The following is an 18,466-nucleotide window of genomic DNA, read 5'->3' on the forward strand; positions in this document are numbered from 1 at the left end:
CATGTCTTGGGTTACTGAGATAACATATGTAAAGGGCCCAGGCGAGTACTGGGTTTGGCTCCTTCCCAGCTGTCTCTGGGGAATGAGAACCCTCGCTTGTCAGCGGATCAGTCTGGCCTACGGTATGACTCAACAGAAAGGGATTTTGCATGCAGGCCTCGTGTCCCAGAATCTGCCCTCGTGAAATGCAGAGAGCATTACGGTAGGCACACTGCCGGATTGTTCGGAGGATCTGATGACATGAATATGTAAAGTTTGAGCGGATTGGCGCCTGGCACTTGGTGGTCTCTTGGTAAACAGTTGACGCGACGAGCGGACAGCAGAGATCCAAGAAAAGCAGGGCTCTTGCTGAGACACGAAGGCAGCTGATCAGATCGTTGTCTCTCTTCTTAACAAAATCAAGTGAGATTTCTTCAGTGAATTCCCCCGCATCCTCGACTTCCTGCAAATTAGACAGATTTCCTGCAGGGGACATGCTTCTTGACTTCCCGTTCCATTCCCATCACTGCAGGGGGAGGGATGCTCGGGGCAAAAACATACATGAGTCACTTGCTTCGCTCAGTCCTTTTGTACCCTTCCAATTCCCACTGGTGAGTGTATTTACTTTCCACCTGTTTCTTATTAGAGAACATATGTCATAGCAACATATAAAAATGTTGATAAAAATAGAAAAACCACAATCCTAACCCATCACAACTCTTTAAAAATTGCCTTCTGATGCTTTTCTGTAAGCATGCTTTTATAGAGTTGCTATCATAAGGCACATAGTATTTTGATTTCTACTCCATCTGATTTGTATTGTATATTTTCGACGTGTGTATGTAGGTCGTATAATTATTTTGTCTGATGGCAGCAAAATTTTCATTGCCTTAATACGCCATCCCATCTCACCAGGCATGGAGCTTGTCCTCAAAGGTAGTGCTGCGGTAAACACTTACAAAGGGTTTTTTAATAGTGCTAAAATATTTCACAGAATTAATTCCTAGTACTTTAGCTACAGAGTCAAAACAGTGTGAACATTATGATCCTTGCTCTGTATTTTCTTATTACATTCCGGAAAAGGCTGTACCAGTTTACAATGCCTTTCGAAGGGTACAAGGACCTAATTTCACTTGCAGCCTTGGGCTGGATCTTTTTTTTTTTTTTAATTTTTTTTTTTTATTTAACAGGTGTAAAATGATACGAATGAAAGTTAACTTGCATTTATTTGATTATTATCAAGCATGATTATTTTCATATGTTTTATTTTCTCTATTTTCTTTTTTGTGAAGTTCACATAATCAACCTTCTCCCCAAGCACAGCCAAGTGTAGTTGCAAAAACGAACAGAAGGTTCGTTGCAGGACCTCTAACAACACAGTCTTCTAGCTTAACCTCCTCTCCAACACACCTCCTTCTCCGAAGGGGGTTAGCTTTTCCTAACTTTCAATTTAAATGGTTCTAAGTATTGCACATGAAACAGATGAGACTCAACTCTCTGTAGTATCATGCAGTATTCTATCTGTAGTCAGCATCGGTAAGTGTCTGGAATTTAATATGGGGGTATGTAGAAATCCCCGTGGATCCTAAGGATTTCCATGATTTCTAACCAGCAGGCGAAGGTAAATAGAATTCTTCGTTCCTTCACTCATTTATTCAACAGATATTTAGAGAGGGCCTAGAACACACTGGACTCTAGAACAGACCGTTGGCCTCTAAAAATGAAGAGCCCATAGGCCTGGGGGAGCGAAGGTCAAGTGCAGGAGAGAGTTGAGCAGAGTAATCATGACGGACTGTGAGAAAGGCTGCATGGGCAGAACGGAGAGTGCTCATTTGTTTTGTTTAGAGTAAGCTCGAGGCCCAATATAGAGCTTGAACTCATGACCCCAAGATTCAAAATCATGTGCTCTACCCACTGAGCCAGGCAGGTGCCCCAGAGAGTGCTCGTTTTGGAAGGCTTCACGGAAGAGGAGACATTTGGGCCCGGACTTGAAAGATGAGTAAGATCTGCCAAAAAGAGGATGGAGGCGTAGAGGTGGAGAGGAAATTCTGGGTGTCACAGAAGAGCAGGCACCAGGCACGAAACTCAGGAATGACAACACGATCATAGTGAGAAGTTAAGCTTCTGGGATATGTGGTGTGTTGGGCAGACACAGAGCCAGGCGGATAAAGGGGGATTAGATTTTATGTCAAACCAAGGAGGCTGTTCTTTATCTTCTGGGAAGCTTGGGTAGAAAAGGGAGTCAGGGGAGGTTTATAAGCAAGAGGGTGACATGATCGGGGTTATTCTTTAAAAAAAAATTTCTTTTAGGATTGTTTCTAGAAAATTCCCAAGTACTATTACTCATCTCAAAGCTAGAACCGACTGTGTGAAATTGGGGATTCTGTGTTTTGAGGCCTTCACCACTTTGCCTTTATCCCATTGCTCAGCTCTTCCTCTATTTGCCTCTGGTATCCAAAAACTTGGGAAACCTAGAATATACTCATTTTTAAACAGTACGATAATTTCATTTTCAAATGATGTTTTCCTTCAAAATCCAGCATCTTCTCAGGTGAAGTAGCACTATCTGTAAACAATGGGGTTCAACTTGAATGTGAAACAACACGTAATAAATACCGTGTCCTGGCTCGGGTGATAGATGATACGGGCTCACGATCTCAGCTGAGATATCACAGGTCTTGGAGCAGAGGGAGAGAAAACATGGCGGCACCAAGGACGGCTCCTATGGCTTCCATTCAGACACAGCCCAATCGCTTCCGCTCGTATCCAATCGGTCAAAGCAAGTCGTGTTCTTGTGTTCTGAGTTCATTATGCTTCCTCTCGGGGGAAGGTGCTGGAAGTCACGTGGACGAGCGACGTACACAGAGAGACAGTATGCTTATGCAGTACATACACCAGTATCCATATCTAGATACTATCAGCAGTAGTAAGATAGGTCTTAACTATCTTTTTGAGCACTGCAGTCAGGGGCTAGCCATGTTCCACTTCCTCTTGGCTACAGGCCCTCAACTTGCCACCCCTGCTCTGTATTTTGAGGTTCTGATCCTTGCAAAACAGGCCTCACCGGCTTCTTTGATTTTGTTTAGGTTTGCCCAAGGGTAGGTTGTGGCAGGAGATTGGAGGATGCGGAGAGTGGGGAAGCCTAGGTATTTCTCCCCTTCTCTCTCTGAGCTTCTGGTAGTGTCCCTGGGCATGGCTGTGCCCCCTCTGTAGCTCCAGCAACCTCCAGGCCACCCTCCCTGTTGGTCCCCGCTGCCTGTGAGCAGTTTCCACCAGCAGGCTCCTCTCTGTCCATCCAGCCCCAGGGATGAGAGCGGCCTCTTACAGTTCCTGATGTCCAGTTGCCTCACTGTTTGCTCCTTGGCTCTTTAAACACTTTTGTAAACAGTTCCCCATATTAAATCCCCTCCATGAATGACCTGGTGTGGGTTCTATTTGCCCAATGGAACCCCGCATAATTCAGGCTCCATTCTGTCCTACAAATTAGTTACACTTCTCAAACCTGTCTAGTGGCTGGAAGCTTCAGTCATTTTTACTCCAAAGGTAAATTTAATAGAGTCGGCTATGGCTACTTCAGAAAATGTGGTTAAGCTCCTCTAAACCTCATATCCCAAGATGTCCCAAGGTGAGGCCTCTGGCTTTCTGTTCTAGGCTTCGTGGGTGTGGGCACCAGCGGAGATTTTAAATATTTGCAAAATAAATATTTAAAAATATTTACAAGTTCTCATCTCCTTAAAAAACACAGCAGAGCAGAATAAGATGGGGGGAATTTATGTGAGCGCCAGCGAGTGAGTGATCAGCCCAGGTTCCATCCCTCAAAAAACAGGATAAACTTCTTGTTTGTGTGACTGAGACATGTATCTTCATGCAGGTGTGTGTATAGACATACATACATATATACCTATGTACACAGGCATGTCACATGTATAAATTTATACATCCATATGCACACACATATATGATAGGACCATTTTTAAAGGACTACGGTTATGCGTGGTCTTCAAGGGGGTTATTTAAAGCCGTTTAGAAGGTTATGATCAAAGCCCAAGGAGGATTCATTTAAAAACTCTTACGCTTTGTATCAAATTTCTACTGATGCCTTTGATACGATAATGGAAGCAAATTTTAAATTTGGAAGGGAGGAGACAGAGACGCTGAAGAAAAAAGATTTGATGGCATCCAGACAGAAGGATATCTTTTTGCCAATATGTAGTGAGTGAATGGGCAAATGACAGCCGCGGAGACGGTGGCATCACGTGATGCTTCCCCGGAATTAACGAGGGGATTTGGCTTCGAGATCTACAAGGGAGAGGAGCAGGAAGACTTGGTTTCTAGGGAACAGTTTGCTCATCCTGCCTCAGTCTGCTGCTGGAAGGCCTGGCGGCGGGAGCACTGCTGAGTGTTTTGTTAGGGTCCCCAGGGACTGCCGAGGACCTTCTCTCGGGGGACTGTCATCACTGGGGCAGGCCAGGACGGCACACAGGAGCTGAGCGGTCATTAGGGTTTTCTGAGTCCAAATGATAGCAGGTTCCTGGGAGGGCTATTTGCTGAGGGGAATGTAGTGGCCCTGAGTTCCTGATGTGCCTTTGAGCGAACTTCAGAGACAGACTGACCTGAATTCAAGCCCCCGCTCAGCCACGTGCTCACTGCGTGAGCTGCAGCATGTTATGCAACGTTTTGAACCACCATCTCTGCCTTCATGAAAATGGGCAGGAACATATATGTATATTGCATAGCTATCTATCTATCAGTCTGTCTGGACGGTTCATAGAAAGCACTCGATGCACCATTTTTATCACTGATATTAACAGCCGTTATTTGTATGGTCATTTTTGTAAAATACTCACAGCCACTTTGTAATATAATCATGTGTCCCTGATTTCCTCCGAGGCTACAGGGACGCTCCTATCAGGTTTTCTCACTCCACAGACTGAGATCCTGAAGCCCGAAGGGGACAGCCGAATTAGCGAGTGAGGAGGACACCCAGAGCCGTAAGCCTGTCCTGTGATCCCCGTGCCCTTTGTCATGCCCTTTCTGCTGAACTAGGAAGGCCAACAGACGGCACACTTGCCCTGCCCATGCCCTTTACGGCCATGTGCCCAACAACAGTAGCAGGACACGTCAAGACAGATATTTCTCCTTCCTTTCATTTACTCCCTGCCTCCTCCCGTCTCTTGTTTTCACACTAGAGGCTTAAAGCTTTTCTGTCTTGAATCTTATTCTCTGCTCATCTCCCTTCAAGTGCTTTGACATTCTGTGCCTTTTGGTTTCTTTATTTTTTAATTCACTCCACAAACATTTATGGAGGATTTCCGAGGTGTCCCACCCGGGGGAACAAATGTTTGTGATAAATCTGAGGGGCTCACAACTTCTGGATGGGACGGATCTGCAGACTGGAATTACAGGGCCTCTGTTCCAGAGGGGAACAGAAGACCATGGGACGCCCTGTGTCTCCCCCCATAGTGAGCAGTATGGCTCAGGAGTCCCTGGCCCGGCCCAGGGATGTGACTCTCGCCTCCCTCCATTCGTGCCCTTGGGGGAACAGACTGAAAAGGCACATCGCATATTCCTCCTTTATAAAGGTGGAGTCTTAAGAGCACCTGCCTCAGAGGGAGGGTGGGACTTCCCTGAGAAAACTTTTAAAAATTAAATATTGAACAGTGTTTACAAGTCGTCATCTCCCTTTAAATCCAGAGCTGATCAGAACAAGGGTTGGACTCCGTCTGGGAGCACACGGCATTCACTCAAAGCGATTTCTTATTTCCTTAAGAGGGAGGGTAAACAGATTACTCATTACGGAAGAGCCGGGGTTGAGATCATTGATGAAAAAGGATCAGGATCTTTCCACTTTCTGCAGCCGAACCAAAAAAACCTCGTGGTGCTGCTGCACACCCGAGCGGTGACCGCGATCCGATCGGGAGAGGCCGCACAACGGGCCCTGGGGGTGCTCAGGGATGGCCTGGATCTGGAGGGTGGGGAGCCCGAGCGGAGGGGATGCGCGAAGCCTGCGCAAATCCAGCATCTTACAACCTGTGTGGTCCAGCTGTGGGCTGAACAAAGAGCGGCGGACGTGGTGGGAGAGCTTTGAACAGCACCGGGACTGCCAGCGTCCGTGTGCAGGAAAATGGTCTGCTCAGTGAATACACGATTCCTCCCCAGCATCCATTCCTCCTAGGGAGCACAGAGGTCTGAAACCGTGAGCACATCTCCCTATGCGCTGGCCGTTTCCTGGGCAAAGAGGAGCTTATCACTTTCCATTCAGCTCCCAGCTCATAGAGAAGTTCCTGAAGCAAATGCAAACGCACACTGGGAAGGAAAAAAAAAAGAGAGAGAGAGAGAGAGAGAAAGAAAGAAAAGAAAAGGAAAACACGGTAGCCAGAACAAAACAGAAGGGTTCCCTGCCCTGCTCTAGGGTTTGGAAAAATGAACTATTTGGTAAAAGGATGCTGAATTAATTCTTCAACAGGCAGCACACTTGTGGGTTTTAGCCAGGGGCATCTAAACTATGCTAATCTGTGTGAATCTTACAGTCCTTTGTGTGTATATGTGCGTGTGTGTGCACGCTTATGTGTATGTGTGTGTGTGTGTTCATGGGGGGGGTGTTTAAAGGGGACCGCTGTAGCTCAGACAGGGTGGGAACTCGTTCTCATTTGGAATCAGACACATTCAGAGCTGGATAAAATGAAAAACTTTATTCAGCATTTTCTGAAAGAAGCCATCCGAGGTCTCCTTTCTCAGAACCGAGGACCACAAATACCACTGAAGTCACACGGGCTGTGTAGGCGCACACACATATGTAATTTTTAATGTCCCCCACATGACCAGAATGGATTTGTTCCATTCAGTGGGAAGCCGCAACATTTATTACATCTCTTTCTCAAATAAACCTCAAAGCGAGCATTTCATCTTTCCTCATGTAATCATCATAAGGTAGGAAATGAAATTTCCCAAACCTAAAAGCATGTTGCTAAGAGCTCCAGGGCACTGCGTGTCACGTCTTACTTTGATGTGCTCATGGAGAGGGGTGGGCGAATGACAAAAAAAAAAAAAAAGAGAGAGAGAGAGAGAGACAGAGGAAAGAAAAGAGAAAGAAGGACGCATCGCATCTTCCTTGAGATTTTCAGAAAGCTTTTTTTTTTTTTTCTTTCTCTTTAACTCTTCACGCAGTGACAAGATGGAGCTGATTAAAACAAGACAAGGAAAGTCTTGGTGCCAGACCACTTCAGAAATGGAGCTTTCCAGAAAAGCATGTAGGAACTCCTGTCAAAGACAGGGATGATTTCGTGGCCCCTCTTGCATATTAATGAACTACACGTAACCCCGTTTAGCGGTGCAGATGCAACGTTTCAGGAGCCGTGCCAGAATTCAGCGATAAACGCCAGCTCCGGGGGAAATACATTTCATGAGAGAATTAGGAGATCAGCCATCTGAGACGTCCGCAGAAATCACCCCCACCCCTGGGAGCATCGAGGGGGTTTCTGGGGAGCGGGGCCCTGGCGGCGTGGGCAACGTGGGGTGCACCGGGGTCATTGATCTGAATCGGCTTCCTGTACATTCGCCGAGCCCCGACTCTTCTGACGCCCGGACCTCCTCCAGCAACACATCCACTGCCCAAAGGTGGAGTGCAGGTGAATTGATTATTTCTGCTGTCTGTTTTTCCTGGCGTGATTTTTAAAAAACTGTTTAAACATATCCTCCTCCTTGCTTTAGAAGCAGAGCATCTCTTTCTGCCTCTTCTCTTCGCCTCTGCAACTGCCTGCCAGGTGTTTCTGCTTCTCAACCTGTGGTTGCATTTTTCAGACAGAAGACAAGCACTCAGCAGTCCTCTTCCCTTCCAGGGCTCCTCCAGAATTTGCTTGCTTCTCGTCCCTTGCTCACTCGTTCGCCTTTGCCCCATATGCATCGTGCAACCGTCACCGTTGTCTGTGCTGGCCATCTGTTTCTAAAATTCCTCTGATACAGAAATCACATGACACTCTGAGGTGCAGCCATTCCAATATTGCGAGGTTTCGCTTGGTAGGATTGGGAAGGGAGGGCTGTGTGGTGCTGCCTTAGGAAGCTGACCAGCAAACGTGGAGCGAGAGCTAGCTGGCCCTCTCAAAAGACCTTCATAAGTGGCTGTAGACTCTCTCCGATGCTTTTGTGAGATTGAAAATGGGGAGTAAAGCCACAGCCTTCACTTTCCTCTGAGACCTGGGCCAGACAGCAGCCAAGAGGGAGAGAAGAGATGGCCAGAGCAATGCCCTATGTTGTCATGGAAGAAGATGGCACACAGCAGGTTTGACTCAGTGGCCCTCAGTCAGCTAGAGATGAAAGCACTCACAGACCCAGAACTGCTCCACATGTCTGTCATCCTCTTGGGTCAGTGGACTGACTGCCTGGTTTACATTTGTATGGTGATGGCAAGAGTGCAAGAGGACAAGACAGCTGGGCTTCTGTCCCATATGCTGACATTCCATGCCCAACACATGTCACGTGAACATCTCAAGGTCCAGAGTGGGGAAGGATCTGTCACATGTTTACTCCCAGGTTCAACGGGGATCCAAAAGTATACTCCTCACGCTAGGGAGACAGGGAAGGGGTTCAAAATAATGAAGCGATATCACAAAATCTATCATCCTCATTGAGCTGGACATATGGGTGCCCTCCGAAGTTCTCACCCATTCCTTTTTTCAGTAATCTGATTTTTGTTTTGTACCTAATTCCTCAGCACAAGTTTCACCTTTGGGAGAAACTAATAGCCCACCAGGTTCTAGAGAGACTGGATATACAGATGAGGCTTATGTTACAAGCCTAATCTTATCTGCTGGCCACAGGTACTGGTTTATAAAAAGAGACATGTGATCCAGTTTGGACCACTGAGAATGAAAGAGACAAATGGTGGGAACTCCTGGAAAAGATTTCTTTTTATGCTATGAGAACTCCTAGGAGATACACTTGAAGTTGTGTGGTGTGGAGCTGTGCCTTTTGCAACTGCTGAGGAGGGATGGGGAGCCTGGCACCCAGAGAACATAGGTGAGAGCACTGGACGAAAACCAGTCTACCCCTTGATCAATCCCAATCTGAAGCTCATACTATTTCAGAAATTTCTAGTTAAGTCTAGTTAAATAACCTTATTATTTATTGAGCTATCAAATTGCTCACAATCAACACTATTTTAGTGAATTCACTCCCTGTGTGACTTTGAGATATTGGGATGTGTGTGTGTGTGTGTGTGTGTGTGTGTGTGTGTGTGTCTGTGTAGTGTGAGGTTTAATTTCTTTGGGCCTCAGATTGCCAACCCACAATATTGGGAATAGGTGTTGTATGACAATAATGTACGTCAAGGTCCTAGTGCCCAGCAGGTAGAACCGACCTGCCCCATCTGCAGGTTGCTCCCCAGAGGAGGGAGGGAGTGGGATCTGAAGGTGTAATCCATTCACCAAGCCCTGTGCTGAGGGAGCTGCCTCCAGGGAGACAGGATGTCTGCTTCTCATTTTTTCCAGACCCATGGGCTAGCTGAGGCACTGACAGAAGGCACTGAACAAACATCGGTCCCTTCTCCCCTCCAGTAGTCAGGACTCCTGTTGATAATTAAAAGAGAATAGCAATTCTTTTTGCTCAGCCATAGGACTCAACAATATCGTTAACTTACTCTTTCATGGAAAGCAGTCCATTTCCACCCAATTTTGTGGTCACTTCTTTTCCCCATTCCTTTCCTGAAGCTCATTTCCTTCCCTCTCTCTCTTTTTTTTTTTCATGTTCTCCTCTAGCCTCCCCATCCTACCCCCTTTGCTTTCCTTCTCTCTCCTTGGCCTATCTCTCTCTCTAGGAAAGGACTCCCGAGGACTCTGCCTTTTCATTCTCTGGGTTTGTCCATGTAAGGGCTGATCTGCGGTTTATAAGAGCAGTTTCTGGAGTGAGATGTATGTGAACCCTGATCCTGGTGTTCTGACTCTGGACAGCCTGAGCTCTCTGGGCCTCGCTCCTCCCCTCTGGATAGCTGGTCTGGCTCACTCACCTGCAGTCCCCTAGTGGAGGGCTAAGCAAAATGACATGTGTCAGGTGTCTGAGACTGTACCATCTGTCAATGACCTGTAGCCTCTTCTCCCTCCTAGCTTCATTGAATGAGGTCAGAGCCGTAAACGCCCAGCGGAGAGTGGCCCTCCGAAGTTTAGCATGCGTCATTCACCACGGATCTAAATAGAGTGCTTCCTGCTGCCAGCATTTTCCTGTCTTCACCTTCTTTCCTGTAAACAAGTCTTTACCTAATTGTGTGAGTGGCTGAAACATCTCTTGTCTAACCCTGGACAGAGAACGTAGAGGTGAACTCTGTAGTTCATGGCTACTGAGAGAATTCTGGGAACACTTCCTGCATGCCCTCAGGCAGATGGCTGGCCCACATATATTTCATATTTCAACAACACAAATTAATGCAAAACATATTCATGTATATATTAATTAATGCTAATGTATTCACAGGAGATTCAGATAATGGGAAGTCCATTCTGACACCTCCCTCCTAATTCATTCACCCTAAAGAAACTGAATCTTGCTTAATTTTAGGCTCAAACAAATAGGTCTACTGTGATTTGGGGGCTCCCTTCCTCCACACTCCCTGTGGCCACCTGCTCGCTATCCACAATTTGCTCCCACTGGCAGGAAAGACTTCCATATTGAAATGAGATGAGGGGAGAGATGGCGTCTGTGCAGAGACAAGGCTACTGTGGTACTTGGGTATGAATGAATCTTGGTCTCAGAGACTCAAGACAGAAGTACAGAAGTAAGTAGAAGAGTGAAAGGTTAGTACTTGAAGAGGAGGCTGAAAATGAAGGCAGAGTTGCTTGGGGGTAGGAGGAGGACCCAGAAAGGGAAGCCAGAGTGAAAGGGAAGCCATCACGAAGAGGCTGGAAAATTGCCCAGAGTCAGGTGTTTGTATCTTGAAACAGGAGCTATTTTTTGAGGAAATTTTTTTTTTCTTTCTTTGGGGAATAGCCTGATAATTTAGGCAAGGTTGAATTTGAAGGTTGTTTTGTCACTACTGTTTGTTTGTTTGTTTGTTTATTTGGGTTTTTTGTTTGTTTGTTTGTTTTTAAACCGAGTTCCTTCAATAGATGAATGAGCATTTTCCACAGGGAGCTGTTTTGTGGTGGAGCTTGAATCCAAAGTTATGAGACGAAGAAGGTCTCTGCCTTCGAGGAGCTTATCATCAAACTTGGATAAATGTGCAATGAGATGGGGCGCCTGGGTGGCTCAGTGGGTTAAGCACCTGCCTTCGGCTCAGGTCATGATCCTGGAGTCCCAGGATCAAGTCCCACATCAGGCCCTCTGCTCAATGGGGAACCAACTTCTCCCTCTGCCCCTTGCCCCTTTCATGGTCTCTCTCTCAAATAAATAAAACATCTTTAAAAAAAAATGTGCAATGAGATAAGACAAGTATCAAATACTGCCCCCTCTCCACACAACACACCATTCTGTTGCACCCCCCGCCCCCTGCTGGATGGGCAGGTCTTTGGGGGGACTGGGTTATCAGGACTTCTGTTACTGGGACATACACAATTACATAGAAAGCCCTTCCTGAATCTGGAGGAGCCAGCCCTCTATTTTCTTCCTGGTGTTACTTCTTGGTTCAAACAGGAAGGCTTCCACTTTTAAAAAAAAAGCCCCAAACCAACAAAACATAACCCATGCATGAGAGACAAATCATTAATTCAAGGGATGAAGAAGAATGCAGACCAGATCTGGAGTAAACACCAAAGGACCAGGTCCATGAGAAAAGCAAAGTGAGTTCCCACATTTCCAGAGCCATTTCAGACATACTGTCACAGCCATCCTATGAGGGTCCCAAGGTGCATAGTAGAGTCCAGGTTTACACTCAGAGGGGTTTCTGCTTCTGAAAATAAGGAGTTTGGAAAAAAAAGGCTATTGTGGTAGCACCTCCAAGATGGCCTCCAATGTTGATGCGCTTGGCGTTATTCATCCTCCCCTCGATGATGTGCTGGATCTAGTGACCCCTAAAAATTGGAATGCAGCAGAAGAGAGGGATGTCACTTCTGAGATCAGGGTATAAAAAGACTGTGGCTTCCGTCTTAGGGACTCTCTCTTGTTCTCTCTCCTTCTTGGATATTCTTACTCTAGACAATGAAAGTTGCCCTTTCGGTGAAGAATTGATGTCTCGGTCAACAGGTCAGTGAGGGTCCAAGGCTGGCCAATAGCCATATGCCAGAGTCTGGAAACAGATCTTCCTCCAGTCTAGCCAGAGACCGACTGCAGCCCTGGAAACACGCTGACCCCATCTTTTGGGAGTCTCTGAGCTGGAGGAACTCAGTGAAGCTGCCCCAGGAGTCCTAACCCACAGAAACTGGGAGATAATAAACATTTGTGGCATTCAGCTGCTGATGTTGGGGTAATTTTTCATGCAGCAATAAACAACTAATACAAATGCCTTTTTTTTTTTTGTCTTTACAAGCTACACTTTTTATTTTTCTTTGTAAAACTGAAATACAAAGAAAACAAAAAACACTCCAAAAGTTGTAACCAAAGGTTACCAATACTCTCCACATGAGATACACAGAATGAGCCATTTTAAATGCAAATCATATCAAATGATCCCCTCTTCCAAACCATTCAATGGCATCCCCTTATGTTTGGAATATAATCCAAAGTTCCTTTCGTGGCCTCTGATTCCGAATGATCCCCTGCTGTCCCTCTGACTATACCATGTCTTCCCCTCCCCCTCACTGAGCTCCAGCAAGCACGGCCTCTTGTTGACTGTCAAGTCTAACCCATATGCTCTTTCCTTCAACAAACAGAAAGTGTGTATATTTAAGGTAAACCACGTGATATTTTGATGTATGTTTGCACTGTGAAATACACAGTCAACACACCCATCACCTCCCATGGTTACCATTTTCTCATTTGGGTGTGGTGAGAACACTTGAGCTCTACTCTCACACCTGTTAGGATGAATATTATCAAAAAGTCAAGAGATACAAAGTGTGGCAAGGATGGGGGAGAAAAAGGGAACCCTTGTGCCTTACTGATGGGAATGTAAGTTGGCACAGCTATTACGGAAAATGGTATGGAGATGCCCTCAAACAACGAAAAACAGAAATTCCATATGGTCCAGCAATCCAACTTCAGGGTATTTACTCAAAGGAAGTAAAATCGCTATTTTGAAGTTATACTTGCTCTCCTATGTTCACTGCCACATTATTCACAGTAGCCAAGATATGGAAACAACCTAAGTGACCATCAAAAGATGAATACATATATGGGTATAAATGTAGTATATATATGTACATGTATATTTATTCATCTCTTGATATGTATACACACATACTTATATTTGCATACCTATGTGTGTACATCAACAGATGAATGGTTATATATGTGCATATATATAAAAATAGATATCCGTATATATGTGTATGTACATCAATACCCATCTAATACGCATATTCATTTATCTACGCTAGAACATTACTCAGCCTTCAGAAAGGAAGGAAATGCTGCCATTTGTGAAAACATGACCTACGTGCTTGCCTCACTGTCATGTCCTTGCTGTTTCACCGTATTCATCTCTCAAAGGTGGCCTCCTCAGGTCTCTGTCCAAATGTTACTCCATGGAGGCACCTTCTCGAACAGCCTCATCTAAAACAGCACCCTTCACCCACTATCCTCATGTATCACCCCAGAGCTGAGCCCTGCTGGGGCCTCGGGAACACATTTTACACAGTGTTCTCCTTCTTCCCTCCCTCCCTCTGCTTACTCCTCCGTTCGTGCCCTCCTAGGATCACTTTGCCCATGAACTCCCAGCGTGCAGTTTCTTGATGGCTTCTCCTTTTGGGGAAATACCAACTTTAGATAGCCACCGAGATTTCAGGATTTATCCGTTACAGCCACCAGAATTCCTTAAATAGAATATGTATGTAGTATTATTTGGTGGGATGTTGAGTTATAAATAACAGTGAAACCTGGGACACTGACGCAGACCTCGGGGGAGAGGGGAGGAAACAGATACCGGAGACGGGAGGAAAGCGCTACAGAGTGTCAGAACACCTGGTAGAGCTGTCTTCCAGGGGGACCGAGAAGACAGACTACCTGTTCCCGAGACTGCGGCTTGAGCAGAAGTGGGTGCCCAAAATCCCAGAAATGGAATGTTGGCTTTTATTTTCTACTTTTGGCAAATCACTGGAAAAAAGAACATCTTGAATGAATGGATAAGCAAAAGGTAGTCTGTGCATACAATGGAACACTCTTCAACCTTAAAAAGGAAAGAATTTTGATGGGTGCCGTCACGTGAATCTTAAAGACATGAAGCTATGTGATGACAGCCAGATGCAGAAGGACAAATACTGTAGGATTCCACGTGTTTGAGGTACCTGGAGCCATTAAACTCTCACACAGAAAGTCAACGGTAGTTGCCAAGGGCTGGGAACTTGAGTGTTGAATGGGAAGGATTCAGCTGGGGAAGATGAAAAGAATTATACGGGCAGTGGCGGTGGCTTGCCCAAGAAGCACAGATACTTAATGCTACTGAATGGTCCTTTTAAAAAAAAGTCAGTAAATTTTACATTAAAGATATTTGACTATAGCAACAAAAAAAAGAGATAACCTCAGGACGGAATCGACCAGTTTGCAAGTAGGATCAAATGGATTAGAGAGTCCAGAAGTTTGGAGCACCAAAGACCGAAGAAGCTGTTTGCTTCTAGGCCCCGAGGGGTAAGAGATAAGCACGGAACAGGATTTGTGCAACAAAGGCCCAGCCAAACTCAACCCTGCGGCACCCGTCTGCAGAGGGCATGGCTGTGCCAGCTGCCTGAGCATCCTAGAGAGCTCCAAGGAAGTCATCAGTGAGGTGAGAGAGGCTTGGCCAGGGGGTTGGGGAGGGGGGAACAGAGCAAAACAGTAAATCAGGTCTGACAGTAATGCTTAGGAAAGAACTCTGGGTGTAGTTAGTGACACATGGAACTAAATGAAGGCAAATACCCCAGAAGCAACTATGTCTTTTAGGGCATGGCCATTGCCAACAAAACCACGAGCCCAGAATGAAAATCCCTCTAACTATCTGAGGCTTAAAACAACTCTCAGGCCCCCACATTTGTACCAGCTTGAAGAGTGCTGTGAAAACTGTACAGTCCCCAGGGAGGCCTTTTTTCCCCTACTAGTAACTTTGAAACTGGACACTAAGGAATTTATCAAGAGGCAGAACCAGGAGCCAGGAACCGTGGGTGAGAGTGGCTCCCAGAGAGCAGAAACAAGCTTGAAACAAAGCTAACCCTTTCGGCTAGGGCAGACAACCTCGGAATTGTCAGCCTGGCAGGATCGCAGGATCACCAGATCCCAGGGTCTGTGGCGTGTGGCTCTATCCCTCCACTATCTGCTTGGGAATATGTATTGCTTTTAGCCTCTCCCTGTACCAGCCTTGAGTGGATGGGTGTGTTGGGATGAGATGCATGGGAAGATGATTTGCTCTTTAATTTAGAGTCTGGTGGACCACAAGGAGCCATATCTGGACAGATGGTACAGACTCTGCATACTCTGGAAAGGCAGGGCTCTGAGTTGGGTGCTGGGGCTAGCTGCAACTTCTGAATTTTCTCCCCAAGTTGTCTCTGCAGAAGGGCAAATGTGTTGTGTGTGCGAGATTCAGAGTAAGTGGCTATTTAGGAACCAGAAAAGGAGACTGTGGCTAAGACTTTGATGAGTTCGCCAGCATTCATTTTTCTGCACCTGGGAGCACAACTAGACTACATGTCCCAGCTTTCCCTGCGACTAAGTGTACCAAGTGACCGAGAGCTGACCAATAGGGATGTGGGAAAAAGTGACTTCCAGGGGGCGCCTGGGTGGCTCAGTGGGTTAAGCCACTGCCTTCGGCTCAGGTCGTGATCTCGGGGTCCTGGGATCGAGCCCCACATCGGACACTCTGCTCAGCCGGGAGCCTACTTTCCCCTCTCTCTCTCTGCCTGCCTCTCTGCCTACTTGTGATCTCTCTCTCTGTCACATTAAAAAAAAAAAAAAGTGACTTACAGGATTGACCCGTACAATCCTGGAGGTGGGGGATAGGCACATCTTTTCTTTTTCTGGAATGCAGGAATGGGCACAACTCCCGGGAAAAATTTAGGGGATCACCTGTTGCAAATTGAAGAAGAACAAATTAAATAGGGTCTAGGCCCCTAGAGATGAATATAGCTAATAAAAATATTTCATCTTCCTGGGAAAAGAGCAGAAACAGAAATAAAGAACAATTAAATACAGGGCCACACCCTGGCCCCAAGCTGTAGGATCTGCCTGACAATGCATGAATATAATCCAAGTGGATTCTTGAGTCTATAGGCCAAACAGGAAGGGATGACCTTCAAGCCTTTATATAACCTGAACTCTCCATTCTAGAATTTCTAATATGACTTCATTTTTCCACTAAGTGACGTGCATACTCAAGGTTTTTTTTTTTTTTTTTTTTTTTTTTTTTTTTTTTTTTTTTTAAGGAAAGTCCTTGTAAATCTGAGGACTTTTCTTCTTTAAAGACAGAGATCATTTGGGAAAAAATGTGGAGGTCACAACCTTTTCATGCACCCATGAATTTCTACAATGTTTCAGAAAAATGTGAGGTCAAACTGATATCTTTCCCCTTTGATGATTCCTATTCTTTATTTCCCTTATAGTTAAAGGATTTTTTCCTTTATATATGAAATGCAGATATTTTGTCAGAGTTTGTGTAAATGCGGGTTTGTCAGTTCTCATAAAATGTGACATGGTGGGCTCCTTCAGTTGGCACATTTGTCTTTTTCTTTTCAGGTAGGTTGTTTCTATTACCTTCATCACAGATTAGTCAGGGTGGCTCTCTCACTCCCATGACCTCTTAAAAACAGAGACTCTGTCTTAGTGATGTTTGTATCTTCAGCCCTCCATACATAGTAGACAGGCAGTAACAGACTATTCAAGTGATGAAGATGAGCGTTTTCTGGAAAAATCTCTAGTAAAGAACACATCTATCTGTTGATAGAGGGATGCTTGACACGTCAGACTTCCACGTGATTTCTTAGGTCTACATGGATTATATTCACTGTGTTTTTCTTTAACCAATGAGACTTTGTCCAGGTGATCTGCTTTAGGTGATGAGACATTAAGAAATACAATACCAGCAGAAACAGTAAGAGCCTTTGCACATTGGGTCATGTTCTCTTTAGATGCCTAGAGAGCCCCGAGACTGCTACGTGAAGGGGGGAAGCTAGTCTACAGATGCAAAGCCATGTGGAACAATGATAAGCTGCTTTACCTCAGTCACCACCCCTGAAACTTCCAGACCAATTTGTCTACCAAAGGCCAGACATCTGAGTGAGACCATCTTTGAATATCCAGCTTCAAACAACTCAGCCAGGCCAAAAGTACTTCCTACTGACCCACAAAAGTACAAGGGAAATGGAGATATTTGTTGTTTGTGGTCAGTGAGTTTTAGGGTGGCTTATTATGCAGAAAAAATTAACAGGAAGATAAAGGAAGCCACTGAATCATTCTAATTAGAAGGATGACATTAACGGACTTCCATTTTTACAAGATAACTCTGGCTGTTCTGGGGGTAAAACAGTGCTGGGAGGTGAAGCCAAGAGTGAAAACAGAGCCATTGGGGAGGCCATGTTGCAATAACCCAGTTGAAGGACTTCATCAGTCTGTTCTAGGGTTATGGAAGATCTTCTCTAAGAGAAGGAAACACACATAGGATAGAGTTTGAGGAAGAATTTATTTTAAGGGCTAGGTTTTTTTGTTTGTTTGTTTTGTTTAGTTTTGTTTTCAGAAAAAAAGGCAGTTAAAAACTCTGGAATGAAAGCCAGACTTGTAATGGACTTCTCAAGAGGTATAAAGGATTCTAGAAGACAATACAGCCAAGTCTCCCCATTTTAAGTGAAAAAGGTTTCAAACCAAGAATTCTGTACTTAACCAAACTATCAATCAAATGTGAGGTCAAAATGTAAACATTTTCAACATGCAAAGATTCAGAATGCCTACCATCTAGTCATATCTTCTGAAGAATTAGTGGAGGGATTAAAGGTTTTAAGCAAACAAACAAACAAAAAAGGGGAAAATATAAGCCATAAACATGGTAAGACTAATCCAAGTCTGTTCCTGATATTGTCTGTTGGCACTCAGCTCCACCGTGGTCTTCTGTACTCTCCTTTCTCCTAGCTCTGAGAGCCTGAAAACTATCTCTTTGAGATTCCATTGCCAACTGGGTTCTGTTTTCTTTTACTTTATTTTTTTGGCCAGTGGTCGAACTGTGAATGAAATTAGAAGGCAGGAGGGAGGTGGGAGAACTTTTTGATTGAGGAAGTGGCTTCAGTACCTGTAACACAGCTGCACTAGTCTCACTGGTAGAACTTTCAACAACAGCCCTGGAGTATGTGTTCCTGGAGCACAAAGGGATTGGAGGTTGTGGTCTCAGGAGTTCATGCAAGGGTGGTAGAGGCTTACTGGAATCACTGTTCCTGTGTAACAGCATCCTTTCTCTTTT

General features: G+C 45.2%; 2 long non-coding RNA genes across 4 annotated transcripts in view; one reads left to right on the top strand and one right to left on the bottom strand.

Annotated features, from left to right (window-relative positions):
- The window catches only part of LOC125083807 (uncharacterized), a 322,084-nt gene that overhangs the window by 50,708 nt on the left and 252,910 nt on the right, over positions 1 to 18,466 (bottom strand). The window lies entirely within an intron of this gene.
- Positions 115 to 11,993, top strand: LOC125083806 (uncharacterized). Of its 2 annotated transcripts, XR_007122377.1 has the most exons (4): positions 115 to 590; positions 4,909 to 4,970; positions 10,077 to 10,238; positions 11,073 to 11,993. It is a non-coding gene; the product is annotated as an uncharacterized LOC125083806 (long non-coding RNA). The 2 variants fall into 2 exon arrangements; XR_007122378.1 differs by lacking the exon at positions 4,909 to 4,970.

Source organism: Lutra lutra, chromosome 13, assembly GCF_902655055.1.
Source record: "Lutra lutra chromosome 13, mLutLut1.2, whole genome shotgun sequence".
Taxonomy (NCBI): Eukaryota; Metazoa; Chordata; class Mammalia; order Carnivora; family Mustelidae; genus Lutra; species Lutra lutra.